A 14,336-nucleotide genomic window follows, 5' to 3' on the forward strand; every position below is an offset into this window, starting at 1 on the left:
ATAAGTGGCAAGCACTTCCCGTCACGTGACCGTCATCGTAAAACGGCACCGGGAACCTCAAGAGGGAGTTCAACACTGACAAGGTAAGCCAGCTCTCCCCCGCTCCGATAGCGGTCGACGGAACCGAATACTGGAGTGTTTCCCCAGTTGCACCCGCCTTCACCCAATCCTTATCTTTCAGGTGTACCCGCCTGTCAAAGGATTTCTGGTCTCATACCGAGACACCTCGTAGACTTACAACAACTCCTCCCGGGTTTTGACTCACACCAAACTAAATAAGGTACAAGTGTGTGTTTACGAATTACAAGTTCTTTTGTCTTCTGTGTTTTTCGCCAAGTGGGTGTTAATCAGGAAGTAATAATAGCTTGTTCCCACCCAGATCCCCTAATCACGCAGGCAGCGTGCTACAGACCCCGAACCAACTTACACGAATTCAGTCCGGATACGGACTTGCCTCATTAATCTGATATTAGTTGCCATACTTTCCTCGCTAAGGTAAGCGTGAAACACTGTGCTAAGTGCTTTCTTTAATGCTATATCTTGGAGCCGGGCAGAAACTACAATGTTTCTAAAACTAGACGAATATCTAATAAATATTAGTTCCTCCTTCGTCCTCCTTTATAACCCTTCAAATATATCCAGTCTCCTCACTAAGGGTAGTTATTTGATGCCCTCGCCACACATCATGTAGGTCTTTTCTTCTAATCTATTAACACATAACGCTTATTCATCTAGGCTTTCTTAATATAACTCTCAGCTCTCATACTAAATATGAATCATAATGGCCCTTAGACACGCCAGCCAGAACTTTTCCTTATCTAACTTGCAGCGTCTACATAGTGAAGCAACTATGAGACTATGCCCAAGTAGGGCAACATATGGTATACGTCCGACCATGTTCCCATACAGATTAATATATGTTTTGCATTAATGTAACCTAGATTTTATGCGCATGTATACTGATGTCACATGGGAATACCGCCCTTTCAACCACAGTCACACTCTTTTCACCACACCACTACACTCTCTCTACGGCAAATGTTTAGACCTACTATGCTTCACCCTCTCAGTATCTACAATCCAGTGTTCAGTCAGACAATTGCACCAAAAAGTAATAAAAGATATCAAGACATGTCACTATATTTTCACTTAACCACACGTACACCTTATTACTCACAAATTCACTCTGATAAGCGAACATGTCACGATTACACTAAGTCACCATAAGCATGTCCACCTTTTCCACTTTGGCTAGTCACCAACCCTCGGCATTTACAATAAGAACCTCTTGCAAATGCACCTTTTTATGTTTTTCGTCCAGCCCTGAAGATTCGCAGTATGTTCCCTGCGATGAAACACGTGTTGGCATTAACAAAGGAACAATAAACCAATGATTTAACACCAAGGACAGAACATTTCTCTTTCTTTTTCGGAACTTTTGTACCTGAACCTGGAGTATTTGATTCTCAAAAAGCGACTCCTAAAGTGTGGATATATACTAACTGAAGTTCTTTTGCTATATATGTCTTTTCTGCAATGTTTTATATACTTGTATAGCGCAGGGGCATTGTTGTGTTAAATATACTAGTAGGGCATATGACAATGTACCGCATTGATACTACTAGACTTGCATCGCTCTTTGACCAACTCCGCTCGTAAATAGGTCCCTTTAGTCCTAGGAGTGAGGATATCAGTCGCAGTCCGTGCAGGTAACAGCGGTGGGGCTGAGTAAGGGGGTATTTCGAAGGAAGATGCTGAGGGAAAATTAAATAAATAATTAATTTTCCCTCATCGTCGTCCGTCACACCCGCCCCCCCCCCTCCAACCCCTGGCCCCACCCCCTCACCGCTATTACCTGCATGGGCCGCGGCTGGAGGATAGGTTCCATGTTGAGGAAATTACAATAAGTGGGGTCCACGATCATTGAGCGTGATTGGGCCCCGGGTGTGAGGCTCACTCACAATCAGTGAGATTCTGCTATTAGATCTACAAGGACGCCTTTAGGCTGCGCCACGCTGCTGCACTTCCGAAGCACAGGAATGCAACATGTTTACAATAATATGTTGCTTTCCTGTAGAATGCAGCACGCATTAAAAGAGGAAAAAACGAGGAGAAATTAAAACATTTCTCCTTGTTGTGCCTCGCGTAGCATTGACACGCATTTCCAGATTTACGATTCCTCGTAAATCTGGAAACGAGTCTCGTTTCCATGGGTGTTGCGTGGGAACACCCACAGCAACACCCATGTAACGCCGCTTCCACGCAAAGTGCTGCGTGTGAAGGGGCTATATTTACAAGGAGAGGTAAAGTCACGCAGGGTGGCTTTTCCTCTCCTTGTAAATATGGAGAAGTGAAATGCGGCTCCAGCACTTCACAAAAAGTGATGTACTGGTGGCGCTGGGGGCTTGTGAATCTGCCCCTAGGTAATCAACTCACTGTGTGTGATTGTGTCTGCTATCTGCCAGTCACATCACACACTTTAGGAGAGTGCTCCTGTGCAGAAGTGAGACCCACAAAGAATAGAAGGATTGTACCCGAAGGACGTTGTAAGAAACGTATAAATAATGAAAATGAGGGGGAAGGACCGAAGAATAAAGAGGTTAATGATGTTAAATCAACGTTTTATTTTTTAACGTTTTCTAAACTGTAATGGATGACTTTTCAGACATCAAAAACCATCTGCCGAAACCCGGGATCGAACCAGGGACCTTTAGATCTTCAGTCTAACGCTCTCCCAACTGAGCTATTTCGGCCGCTTCAGCAATCACGGGCTGACTGTTGTGATTTTAGTACAGACAGCACTGCACCCACAGATTTTTCCCCCCGAAAAAGTGGAGTGCCACAGAATGCGCCAATCAGATAGATCAAAGGCCCTTTAATCGTGTCCATCCGAATTATTGAGCCAAAGAAAATACACGGGACATTTAAAGAGCCCCAGAATTCCCGCATCTCTTGATGCACCAATCAGAGTGAAGGAGGCCGAGACCGTCCTTCTAACTTCACTCTGGACAGAAACAACGGGATCATTACAAATACAACTAAGGCCTTCTTAGAGTCACCCTTGTGTCTGGATGGGGTCTCAGCCCTGCTGCTGTGTCCAGTGTGCACCCCCACGGCTCACCTTTCTGTCTCCGGGGTTGGTTTCAATAAAAGTTTTTCATCCCCTGTTCTCAGCTTCAACGCGAGTCACAATAAAAACAACCCCCTTCCGGTTGCTGATGTGGCGGGGTCGCTGCCCCGCCCCCTCCTCCAGCTGTTTCTGCAGCTGGCTCGGAGGTGCAGGGCTCACGTTCTTGATTTGAGTGCGGCAGAGTATGTGTGTAATCAAATGCAAAACCGACCCTGGTTATTTGAAAGTCACTTGTTTTGTGACTCGCACCTTTTCAAAGTATCCATTTAGTGAAATGTGACTTTACAAAAAGAAGAGAGGGCTCGTCCGGGATTTGAACCCGGGACCTCTCGCACCCTAAGCGAGAATCATAACCCTAGACCAGAGGTCTTCAAACTTTTGTAGGTTGAGCCCCCCCAGCAGAATTGTTTTCGATGTTGGGCCCCCCCACCACTTGACAGAAATTTCTGGAATCTAGTACACTACATAATCGACCGCCGCGTACATATCAGGGGCCATATCTATTAACTAAACTGTAGTTATCAATTACATCTTTTTAAACACTTATCCGCTGCTGCCGTGAATAGATTGCTGTTACAGTTTTTTTTAGCTATGGGACTAGGTTTGTGTAGTACTAGTAGTAGGGCAGAAAAGTACCACGCCACGGAAGAACACTATCACAGCATGGGGGATTTTAGTTTAGGATGAGCGCACCACCTTATGCTTTGGGAGGCCTACAATCAGGAGCCACAAGTGATGACAAGAACACCATGCTGGCATGGCTGACCTGCAGGCATGATGTATTTTTTACTCATGTATGTATGTGTCTGTTTAACAGAAGACAACATCTCTGGTAAATTATTTCAGTCTGACTCACACAATTAATTTAGTTTCAAATCTGCAGGCCCGGCCGCAGGGCTGCTCTGTCTCCTCATCCTTATCATGGCCGCCCTGACTAACTAGATTTATCTTCACAGACTACGGTTGACAGTTTTACCAGCACACTCTCCCTGCTCTCTTCGCACTGGGGCCCGCCTGGGGGAGGGGGAGGAAAGGAAGGGGGTCCGTTATGGCTCACGTCATCATCATCATTCTTAAGATGCCCACTGTTCGCTCTCATTTGTTGTAACATCATTATTTCACAGCGTGGAGCGCACCACGCATTGCAAATGATTGAGATGAGATAAGATGATAATAAACTAAGATACAGAAATCTGCAGGCGCAGGGCCGCTCGTCATCCTTCAGGTTTACATCTGCAAGAGATCTCGGGTTTCATTTAATTCTGCCGACAGTAATCTCGCAGGCCGTGGTACTTCACTTGAGGCTCAGGTATTTTCTTTAAACTACGGGTGCCGGTGTGTGATTTGCCACTAGTGTCCTTCCATTTCTGGTGCTCTACAGCAGTTTCAAGAAGTTTTTGGAGTTTTTTGTTCAAATGGCTGCAATTTCTGATATTTGAAAGTTTCCTTCGTGTTCATTGAATGATTTTTGTTCACGAGAAAGTGTGACTCATAGAAGTTGGAATTTCACACATAGCAATCTGAAACCTTGGCAGGTATGTCAGCGCTACCTATTAACCCCCTCCTGAGATGGTTAACAGTTAGCACTTCGCAAACAAAAGCATGGGCGCGTCATGCCCAATGATTTCCCCTCCCTCCCCCCTTCAACCCTCTGTCACCTGGAGTTCTTTAATGACGGAAATTCCCATTTGAAATGGGTGAAGACTTGTGACACAGAGGACAACAAAGGTAAGATTTTAGTGCCGAGTGCGCGTCGCGCCCCCCCTGGGATGGTGTCGCGCCCCCCTGGGGGGGCGCGCCCCACAGTTTGAAGAACTCTGCCCTAGACCAACGAGCCAGCTACGCACGCTGGTTTAAAGTTTGTATTTTATATCATTCTTGTCTGTCCCCGCCTTAGTCACAGGGACTCCCAAAGGACAGACGGACGCTCACTCAGATATTCTTCTTTCAGCAAATACCTGCTTCCTTTTATTCAAAACTACAAAGAGAAGGAAACATCCACCACACACCTCTGCAGATTATTGTGACAGGATCACACTTTGAGGGTCTCATTTACAGGAAACTGACACACCGGCATTGATGCATCAGTTTCCTTGCGCCCGCACCAAATGTCCTTGCGACACCATGGATGCGCAGTATTTACAATAGAGGGCTCTATGGCGCACGGATTAACAGATGCGTCAGAAATTCAGACACATCTGTTGGCGCAAAAGTGACGCATTCCTGGAGTTGCTCATAAAACTGATGCAACTCCAGCAATGCGTCAGATCACATAGGAAATTCTCATTGTAAAAGCCATGCGTCACTCCTTAAGCCTAGTTTGAGCCTGCGAAAGGATTTTGACTCAGTGAAATCATAGCGTGACGCAGTGAAATGTAAATTTCACTGCACCCGCTCTACAAGGCTTTTTTGCATGGAAACACCTACCCAGCATACTTTATACCTGGTGCAGGTATAATGCGCCGCAGTGCTTTACAGACTGATGCACTGGACACAATGCGCCAGCTTGTACATATGGCACAGTGTGGTGCACTGATTGCGCTGCATCAAAAAAGTGATGGGGCGCAAGGGTGTTTTAAATGAGGCCCTGAGTCTGTCAACTTTACAAAAGTGTAATTCCTATTTTACTCAGGCCTGAAGGGTTTACATTAGTACGAACATGTGTTTCTCTGGCAGGGATCATTCGACATTATTAATGGATCCATAGCAGATGGGTTAAATTTTTATAATTCAGAAAGTCTATTTCAGTCTGATTAAGACTACAGACACTAAAGGGTTATAACATCACAGCATAGCACTAATGAGAAAACATCAAATTAAAAAGGAGCGTATACTATGTTACTGTATTTTCAGCCAAGATTCAAGCTATCAAAAGTCCAGCAACATATTCAATATGATGCAATTCCACAATATTCAATTTTCAGGAGTCTTGCAATTGCGTTTCATAATGCAGCTTCTATTCATTTTTCAGACAAAACTTTTTTCCAATCAGCCCAGTCAACGCGCTTCGTCCCTGAGGACTACATCAGGTTTCTGAGTTCCAGTACCACATATTTGGAATGGTGTGTAGTATACCATCTGGTTCTGTATGTTCCTGGGGAATCAGTCTCTTCCCCTGGGTGGTATAGTACCCCCCTGATTCATCTCCCTCCGTGTGTCGAGGCAGAATGTTGTGAAAAAAAGCCTAGATTTCGGTTGCTCAATAGTTGTTGAATCTAAGAATGTGAGGTCACGAAAAGTAGAGGGTACAAGTTCAAAAGATATTCAGTAAAACGCACTAATGGACACTAGGGCCCACACTGCTGGTGTTTATTTTTAGTGTCTAATAAGAGATAATGCCTGGTCGGGGAGGGCGAAGATGGTGGTGTTTGCTCCAGAGCAGAGTGAGAGGGCATCAGGGCTACATGCCCACTCTCTGAGGGTGTGACAGGCTGTGTCTGTGACCTTCGGCCAATCACAATCACTGGTGCATTCCTACTAAGGAAAGACACCTTTCCCCTTCAGGGAGTGTTCGCCTTCCTGGGCACGGCCAGACAGGCCTTTTATTCCACTGGGCATTTCCCCAGTGGGCTGCAGAATGTGACACACATGGAAAGAGTAAAAAATGAAGAGAAATACAACTATTTCTCCTCTTTATTCTGACTTTGGGAAGGAGTACGGTTTTGGCGCTGCCCCAGGTTCAAGTGATTAAGTAAATCTGGGGCAGCATCAAAATCCATGGGCGTTGCGAGGGAAAACCACCATCAACACCCATGAAAGGATTCCAACCGCAGAGTACGGCAACACAGCCACTTGCGCAGCTGTGTCTTACTCCATATCTATGAGGCCATGCAACGGCCCACAAAGCGACTTTGTGTTGCCTCATAGATATGATTGAGGCGCCTGAGTCATTGGAGCGTCAAAAAAAGTGACGACCCGGCAGTGCCGGCATCTCATAAATAAGCAATTCAACAAAGAAATTGAACAACGAGCCATGGATACAGTACCTCCCTCTGCACCCCTGGAATGTTTCTTTTTGTGACATTCCATGGCGCAGGAGCCTGATCCACATTTACGAAGCAGCACTAAGCCACTTTTTAAGTCTTAATGCTGCTTTCTAAATATCATTCACTTTAACGCATGGTGTTACTGGGGAGCGATCCCAACAACATCCATGGCTTTTTGACTCTGCCCCAGCCTTACAATAAATCGTAACTCTGAGGCAGCGCCAAAAACGTACCGAGGCACAACATGGAAAAATATCTTTATTTCTCCTAATTTTTCATTTTTTTTTTAGTAAGGATGGATGAGTGAGTGAAAGGGAGGGTAGATGGACAAAAGGATGGATAGATGAGTGAAGGTGTGAAAACGTGGATGGATGAGACAAAGGATGGATGGATGAGTGAAAGGATGGATGGATAAGTGATAGGGTCAATGCATGGATTCGTGAGTGGAGGAGTAGATGGATGGGTGGATGGATTGAAGGAAGGATGCCTAAGTGAAAGAGTCAATGGAGAGAGAAAGGGAGGATGGATGGAGGACTGAAAAGGTGAATGGGTGAAAGGGTGAGTGACTGGGTGGATGGATGAGTAAGTAAAAGGATGGCTGGATAGGTGAAAGGGTAAATGGCTGGATGGATGAGTGGATGGGTGGATGAGTGGATGGATGAGTGTATGGATGGATATTGTGAAATGGTGGATGGATGAGTAAAAGTGTGGATAGAGGAATTAAATGATGAATGGAATGAAGGATACGTGATGAATAGGTTTGCAAATGGAAGAATATGTTTGGATTTGGATGGACTTACTTATATAGTATTGCGCAACCTCCTCTGATGTGTCTTTAAAACGTTACTTTTGTGCCAAAGTTTTGTCCTGAATTTTTACACTCACCGTCCTGAATTTGCACCCATGCCAGTTGGTCACCCTACTGGACAGGGTTTTACTTTCAAGGCAGGGACCTGCCGTCCTATCATGTCCCAATATAGAGGGCAAACACCGACCAGTGTTAGGTGCTCATGCTGGACCCGGGGAATATAAGATCTCTGATGAGGGTGGGGGGGCGTGCACGTCCGGCCCAGTGGCACTTTTACTTTCACAATGTGTCTGTAGGTTCTAAACTGTTACGTTTAAATAGATAAAAGTGACACCTTCGGATAAAACAATTCCCCATTCAGAGCCCGCCCCGACATTCCATTTATTTAGCATGAAGAATACTCGGTAAAATGGATTTTCCATGTAGTTCTTTAATTTTAATGTCATATGTATTTCTATAAATAATAAGCCTCAATTACTTTTTACTTTTTCAATTACTTAAAAGGAAAAGGCACAAATGTTGTCCAAAAGGTAAAACACTTCTAAATATTTGTAATTGTAAAGGTGTGGCCATACATAAAAAGTATCAGCAAATTGTAATATCAGTGTAACATTATAAATTGCATTTAAAAAAGGTTTTCTATCCTTAAAATGTTTGCTTAGTTTAAAAATACATATCTCCCCGTCAGGGAATTGAACCCGGTCTCCCGCGTGACAGGCGGGGATACTGACCACTATACTAACGAGGAACCGATGAATCACTACCTGCCGGGCCGCTCCTCATGTGGCCTTCGAGCCGCCTCTCCCCGATATGCTACCGGTTCGTGCCATTTATCAACTCCTAGACACCAACACAGGGGGCCACGGGCTCAACAAACACACACACACACACTCTCTCCCACCATACACACACAAACACACTCCTCCCTCACACCTCACAGCAACCCCCTCGCCTCCAGGCAGAGGCTCTCGGCAGCATCCCCTGATGCCAGAGTCACCACAACCAGCTCCCAGGGCTGCTCCAGACGGGCCCCGGCCTGGCTCTTCAGCCCAGGGGCCCCTGGCTCTGTCATATGAGGGGGCATTGCAGCGGGGGCTGCACACAGGGAGGGGGGCGGGAGACACCACCCCCCTCACCCCCGCCGGAGGAGAGAGCTGGGCTGTAAAGGTGAAGAGGGGAGGCAGGAAAAGCCCAGGCGTGTGAGGGTCCGAGAAAGAGGCGCTTTCCATTGTGAAGCAGAGAGAAAAAAAGTGAAGAGTTTGCAAAAATCCTTCGAGCCGGATTTGAACCAGCGACCTAAGGATGACAGTCACTCCACTACAGTCCTCCGCTCTACCAACTGAGCTATCGAAGGCTTTGTCCAAGCGCTGACGAGGCGCTATATCGCATGAGGAGTGGGCACTGATATGTTTTTAGGTTTTGCCTCGCCGAAGATGCGCTCTGCGCATCTTTTCGGCGCAGGCGAAATCCTGTTGAGTTGCATAGTGTGGCTTGGTTCGGCCCTCGTCCTTGATTGGCTGGCTCCGTAAACGGAGCCTTGCCATTGGACGAGGGGCCTGTCCGTCAATGCCGGACCAGACACGGGGGCGTTCCCGACATTCTTTGGCTTTTGCCGACGTCACGGGACGCCGGGAACGCCCCCGTGTCTGGTCCGGCATTGCCGGCACCCGCCTTCCGTCGTCAGCGTCTTCCTTCGTGCTCCGTCTCTCCTCCCCCTTTCCCGCCCCCTCCCGCTTGTTTCCTCATGGCCGCCTTCCTGCTCCAAGGCCGTCGTCGGCGTCTCTCCGCCCCCTCCCGCTTTTCTTGTTATTGCCTTATGTCTTCCCGCCCCCCTCCGCGCCTGTCCGTGTGTGTCTGTTCCTGCTCCCCCCCCCACCCGATTGCTCGTTGACTCTTGGGACAGTCCGTTTCAGATCTCCCGGCAGCATGGGCCTACTGGAACGTGTCCGCAAGGAATGGTTCATCCTCGGCATCGTTTTGGTGATTGGAGCCGCCAAGCTGCAGCCCGCTATCGGCGAGAAAGGGGGTGAGTGCTGCCTTCGTCCGGGCATATGGTGAGGGCTGAGGGGACCCCTGAACTCCCGCCAAGACCGTCACTAACATGCCTGTGCTACGTGCCCCCAAAGTAGGCAGGGGAGAGGCTGCAAGAAGGAAGCGATTCAGCTCTGACACTGCGAGCTTTTCATCCCTTCTGTGCCGGCGCTGATCCCTTGCCCCACTGCCCGGTGTGTTCAGCTGTCCGTCCACCCACACCACAAGCGCCCGCGCTCTCACCTCTGCGCCCCGATGGTGTCCCTCCTGTGCTGCGGGCCGAAGATGGCGGCCTGCGGGATCGTGCTCAGTATTTGGGGGGTCATCATGCTGGTGAGTGGGGGAGGATGGGGGTACGAGCTGGGGGGGGGGGGGGGGTGGCGTTGGAATGACCTTTCTTCCGTGTCTCTGGAAGGGGGCGTGTGGAGGCTGTTGGATGTGTTGTTTCGGGGATGGTTTGGGTTAGGGGCCACAGGGGTAGACCAGCGACAGAGCTGTTGAATTGCATCATTGGGGAGCACTGCAGAGGGAGCTGTACCTTGTCAACCCTGAAAAGAAGGCTTCTTGAAGCTGAGGGATGTGCTGTACAGGAGCTTGGGGTGAAAGGCATATGAGGTGAGGTCAGCGCGCAGATGCAGGGTGAAAGGCATATGAGGTGAGGTCAGCGCGCAGAAGCCGCCAAGCTGCAGCCCGCTATCGGCGAGAAAGGGGGTGAGTGCTGCCTTCGTCCGGGCATATGGTGAGGGCTGAGGGGACCCCTGAACTCCCGCCAAGACCGTCACTAACATGCCTGTGCTACGTGCCCCCAAAGTAGGCAGGGGAGAGGCTGCAAGAAGGAAGCGATTCAGCTCTGACACTGCGAGCTTTTCATCCCTTCTGTGCCGGCGCTGATCCCTTGCCCCACTGCCCGGTGTGTCCAGCTGTCCGTCCACCCACACCACAAGCGCCCGCGCTCTCACCTCTGCGCCCCGATGGTGTCCCTCCTGTGCTGCGGGCCGAAGATGGCGGCCTGCGGGATCGTGCTCAGTATTTGGGGGGTCATCATGCTGGTGAGTGGGGGAGGATGGGGGTACGAGCTGGGGGGGGGGGTGGCGTTGGAATGACCTTTCCTCCGTGTCTCTGGAAGGGGGCGTGTGGAGGCTGTTGGATGTGTTGTTTCGGGGATGGTTTGGGTTAGGGGCCACAGGGGTAGACCACCGACAGAGCTGTTGAATTGCATCATTGGGGAGCACTGCAGAGGGAGCTGTACCTTGTCAACCCTGAAAAGAAGGCTTCTTGAAGCTGAGGGATGTGCTGTACAGGAGCTTGGGGTGAAAGGCATATGAGGTGAGGTCAGCGCGCAGATGCAGGGTGAAAGGCATATGAGGTGAGGTCAGCGCGCAGATGCAGGGTTCTGCGGTTTCCACCTAAGTGGCACAGCAAGACCTTAATATGCTGGCTGGGCAGGGCACTAGTCTGTCATTTTCAGTCCGGTGTAGCCCATGACGAATTTAGGGCTGTAAGCCATTGAAAGCAAAGCAACAACTCCAGTAGAAGAGACAATCTGGCATGGAACTGGAAAACTTGAGAGCCCTGGTGATAACGCCCTTTAAGTCCTGAGGAATGAGAGCCCTGAAGTAAGTGCTTCAAATAAGTCTGGAATTAGAAGTAAGGAAACGCGAGGGAGTGGACTGTTTCCTGTTGTATGGATGGAGCTGTGACATGACCTCCGTGGGGCGACCTGTGGGTGAGTGGAAGGCCAGTGGTGAGTTGTGGAGGAGGGGAAGACGTGTGAGAGGTCCGTGGAATCGACGGGAGGGGAGTTGTGGATTAGATACAGTGGATAGTGGAACAGCGACGAAGTTGTGGACCGCTGTATATAGAGGGACCTTTGAATGACCTCTGTGGACTGAAGACCTAACTTGGGGCAGGGTTAGAAACCTGGGTCTCGGGTGATGGCATGTGGGTGAGCATTAACAGTTGGCTCCTTCTTGTGGCTTTAATATGAGCTAGACATCTGATGTCCCTACTTCTGATAGTACGTCGGGTTCCCTCATACGAATGAATGGAGTTGGTGTCCTATGATTGTCTGTAAGGTCTGATTAGTATTGGGCATGTGATCACAGGAGGGTGTGGCTTCCAGTTACTGTTTCTGCCAAACTGCATGTGTTTACCAAGGAATGGGGGCCTCTAGGTGCTGCTCATCTAAATGCTCTTCAGTGTGGGTTCATGCCTGGTGTCCTGTGATTTTAACTTCAAATAATAGACTAAAGTTTCTTATGTAAACTTCGATTCCAAGTATTTTTTTTTCGTAATCCAGACGGTAGCCTTTTAAATAACTTACAGGCAAGCAATGAAACATCGAGCCCCTCCAGTTTTAAATGTATGATGTGGGAGGAGCTGGATGTCTGCATGCATTACTTTTGTACACGCTGAACGCCGTGGATGTGGCCAATAGTTTGGATGTCTGGTCCTGGCTGGAACTTCTGCTCTTGTACAACTTTTTCACTTCCTCTTTGACTAGTGCCTGATCTCGGATTCCTCCTCTGCACTTCCCTTCTGAGTTCTGGAAATTATGACTGCTACTGTAACAAGGTGGCGTTCTGGTGTACTTCATTCTTAGTTTTCTGTGATCTCTAGAGGTGACCCCAAGGGTAACTTCTTTATGTGCTGGGCATGTATAGATGGGATCCCAAGCAGCTTGCAGCAATTGGTACCTCTTCCTCAGATAGCCTTTGAAGCTAATATTCTGAGCTGTAGGCGAGTTCTGCCCCTTTTCTGCTAGCAGTCTTTTGAGGTAGCTTTCTAGCCTCTGGAAGTTAGTTTTCTCCCTGAGGTTGATTCATTGTCACTATGTGGGTTTCAGCGCCTTCATTGCAGGCCATCTTTAGAGATGACCTCCAGCTGTATGGGTGGAATATCCTCCTCCTACTCTGGCTGCAGTCTCTGGAGGTGAACTAAGCTACGGGTACCACGGCACCACCTTCTTCTAACAGTCTCTAATCATGACTCCTGCGGGCTAGGTGGTTGTGATTCTTCTGCAGCTGGTCTCGAGATTACCTTCTGATTTGTTTGTTTCAATTCCTATGCTGCACGCAGAGTCTGTAGGTGACCTCTAAGCTCTCTGTAGTTCATCTCTATATGCCATCTCCCTGGGTGGCCTGCTAAGCTCGTAGTTCATGTTGTCATTTACCCGCACTTTCTGAAGATGCCCCTTTGCAGTCAGTGTGTTCAGGCTTTCCTGTATCTGCAGCTCAAAGTTTTAAGTGGCATGAAAAAAAAGTTGGAGGTTGGGGGGCGGGGGGTTGTATCACCCAACCAGTATTTTGGTTTTTGCTGTGCTTTCTGTTCTTGCATCCAGCTATATAAACCAACAGCTGACATGTGGGCCCCTGTTGCCTGCTTGTGCCTCTGTGTGCCCCTGTTGCCTGCTTGTGCCTCCGTCTGCCCCTGTTGCCTGCTTGTGCCTCCGTCTGCCCCTGTTGCCTGCTTGTGCTGTGTTGGTGTGTGTGGAGGGCTCTGTGTGGCTGTGTGTGTAGGAAGCTTTGTGTGGCTGTGTGTGTGGAGGGCTCTGTGTGGCTGTGTGTGTGGGGGGCTCTGTGTGGCTGTGTGTGTGGGGGCTGTGTGTGCGGGGCTCTGTGTGGGGGTGTGTGTGGGGCGGCTCTGTGTGTGTTTGTGTGTGTCATTTGCGATAGATGAAGCTAGTGGCATTGTAAATGACAATGCCATTTATTTATGTTAAAAAAACATAAATAAAAATAATGTCAAGAGCAATGCCAATAGCTCTAACTTTAACAAAGGCAAAACCATTGCATTGTAAATGCTTGTTTATCACTTGATAAAGCTGCAAACCCGACAGATATTTCACAAATAGGGAAACGGCTGAGTCCTGACTGATTTTCATGATATATTTCCATTTGTTATGTTTGGGATCCAAAAGTTAATAATTGGGTTATGTTATCTCGTTATATACATGTAGCGCTCAAACACCGAAGGTTTCCTGGTATTGGATCTGAGTTATATTTGTTTATTTATTTATTTAGGGTATTTCGTGTTTACATTTGGATACATTATTGCTGTACCACCTCCTCTATAAAAGAGGCCTGCCAGGAATCCAGTCTAAGGGGTCAGAGGGCAATCAGAGGTTACTGGGCCGTAATTGTATCAAGGAGGGGTGTTTACTTCCGGTGCCCCGGGGCCTCCGTACTCTGGGCCCCCAAACTAGGGGCCAGGCCCCCCTTTTAACACCTGACTCTCAGAATAACAAGACAGAGCAGCCGAAAGCTTACTGGGACCCGCATGTATGAAAGGAATAAATGGGGGAAAGAAACTGCACCCTGACCCTATCAGTGCACACGTTTTACATCCGTAGTAAACATAGATACATTTTGATTTATAACTT

General features: G+C 48.2%; 2 non-coding genes across 2 annotated transcripts; both read right to left on the reverse strand.

Annotated features, from left to right (window-relative positions):
• Positions 1-2,680: 2,680 nt before the first annotated feature.
• Positions 2,681-2,753, reverse strand: TRNAF-GAA (transfer RNA phenylalanine (anticodon GAA)). The gene has a single exon. It is a non-coding gene; the product is annotated as a tRNA-Phe (tRNA).
• Positions 2,754-9,192: 6,439 nt separating this feature from the next.
• Positions 9,193-9,278, reverse strand: TRNAY-GUA (transfer RNA tyrosine (anticodon GUA)). The gene is given in 2 exon segments: positions 9,193-9,228; positions 9,242-9,278. It is a non-coding gene; the product is annotated as a tRNA-Tyr (tRNA).
• Between the last annotated feature and the right edge of the window lie 5,058 nt (positions 9,279-14,336).

This window comes from Lissotriton vulgaris, chromosome 1_1 (genome assembly GCF_964263255.1).
Source record: "Lissotriton vulgaris chromosome 1_1, aLisVul1.2, whole genome shotgun sequence".
NCBI lineage: Eukaryota > Metazoa > Chordata > Amphibia > Caudata > Salamandridae > Lissotriton > Lissotriton vulgaris.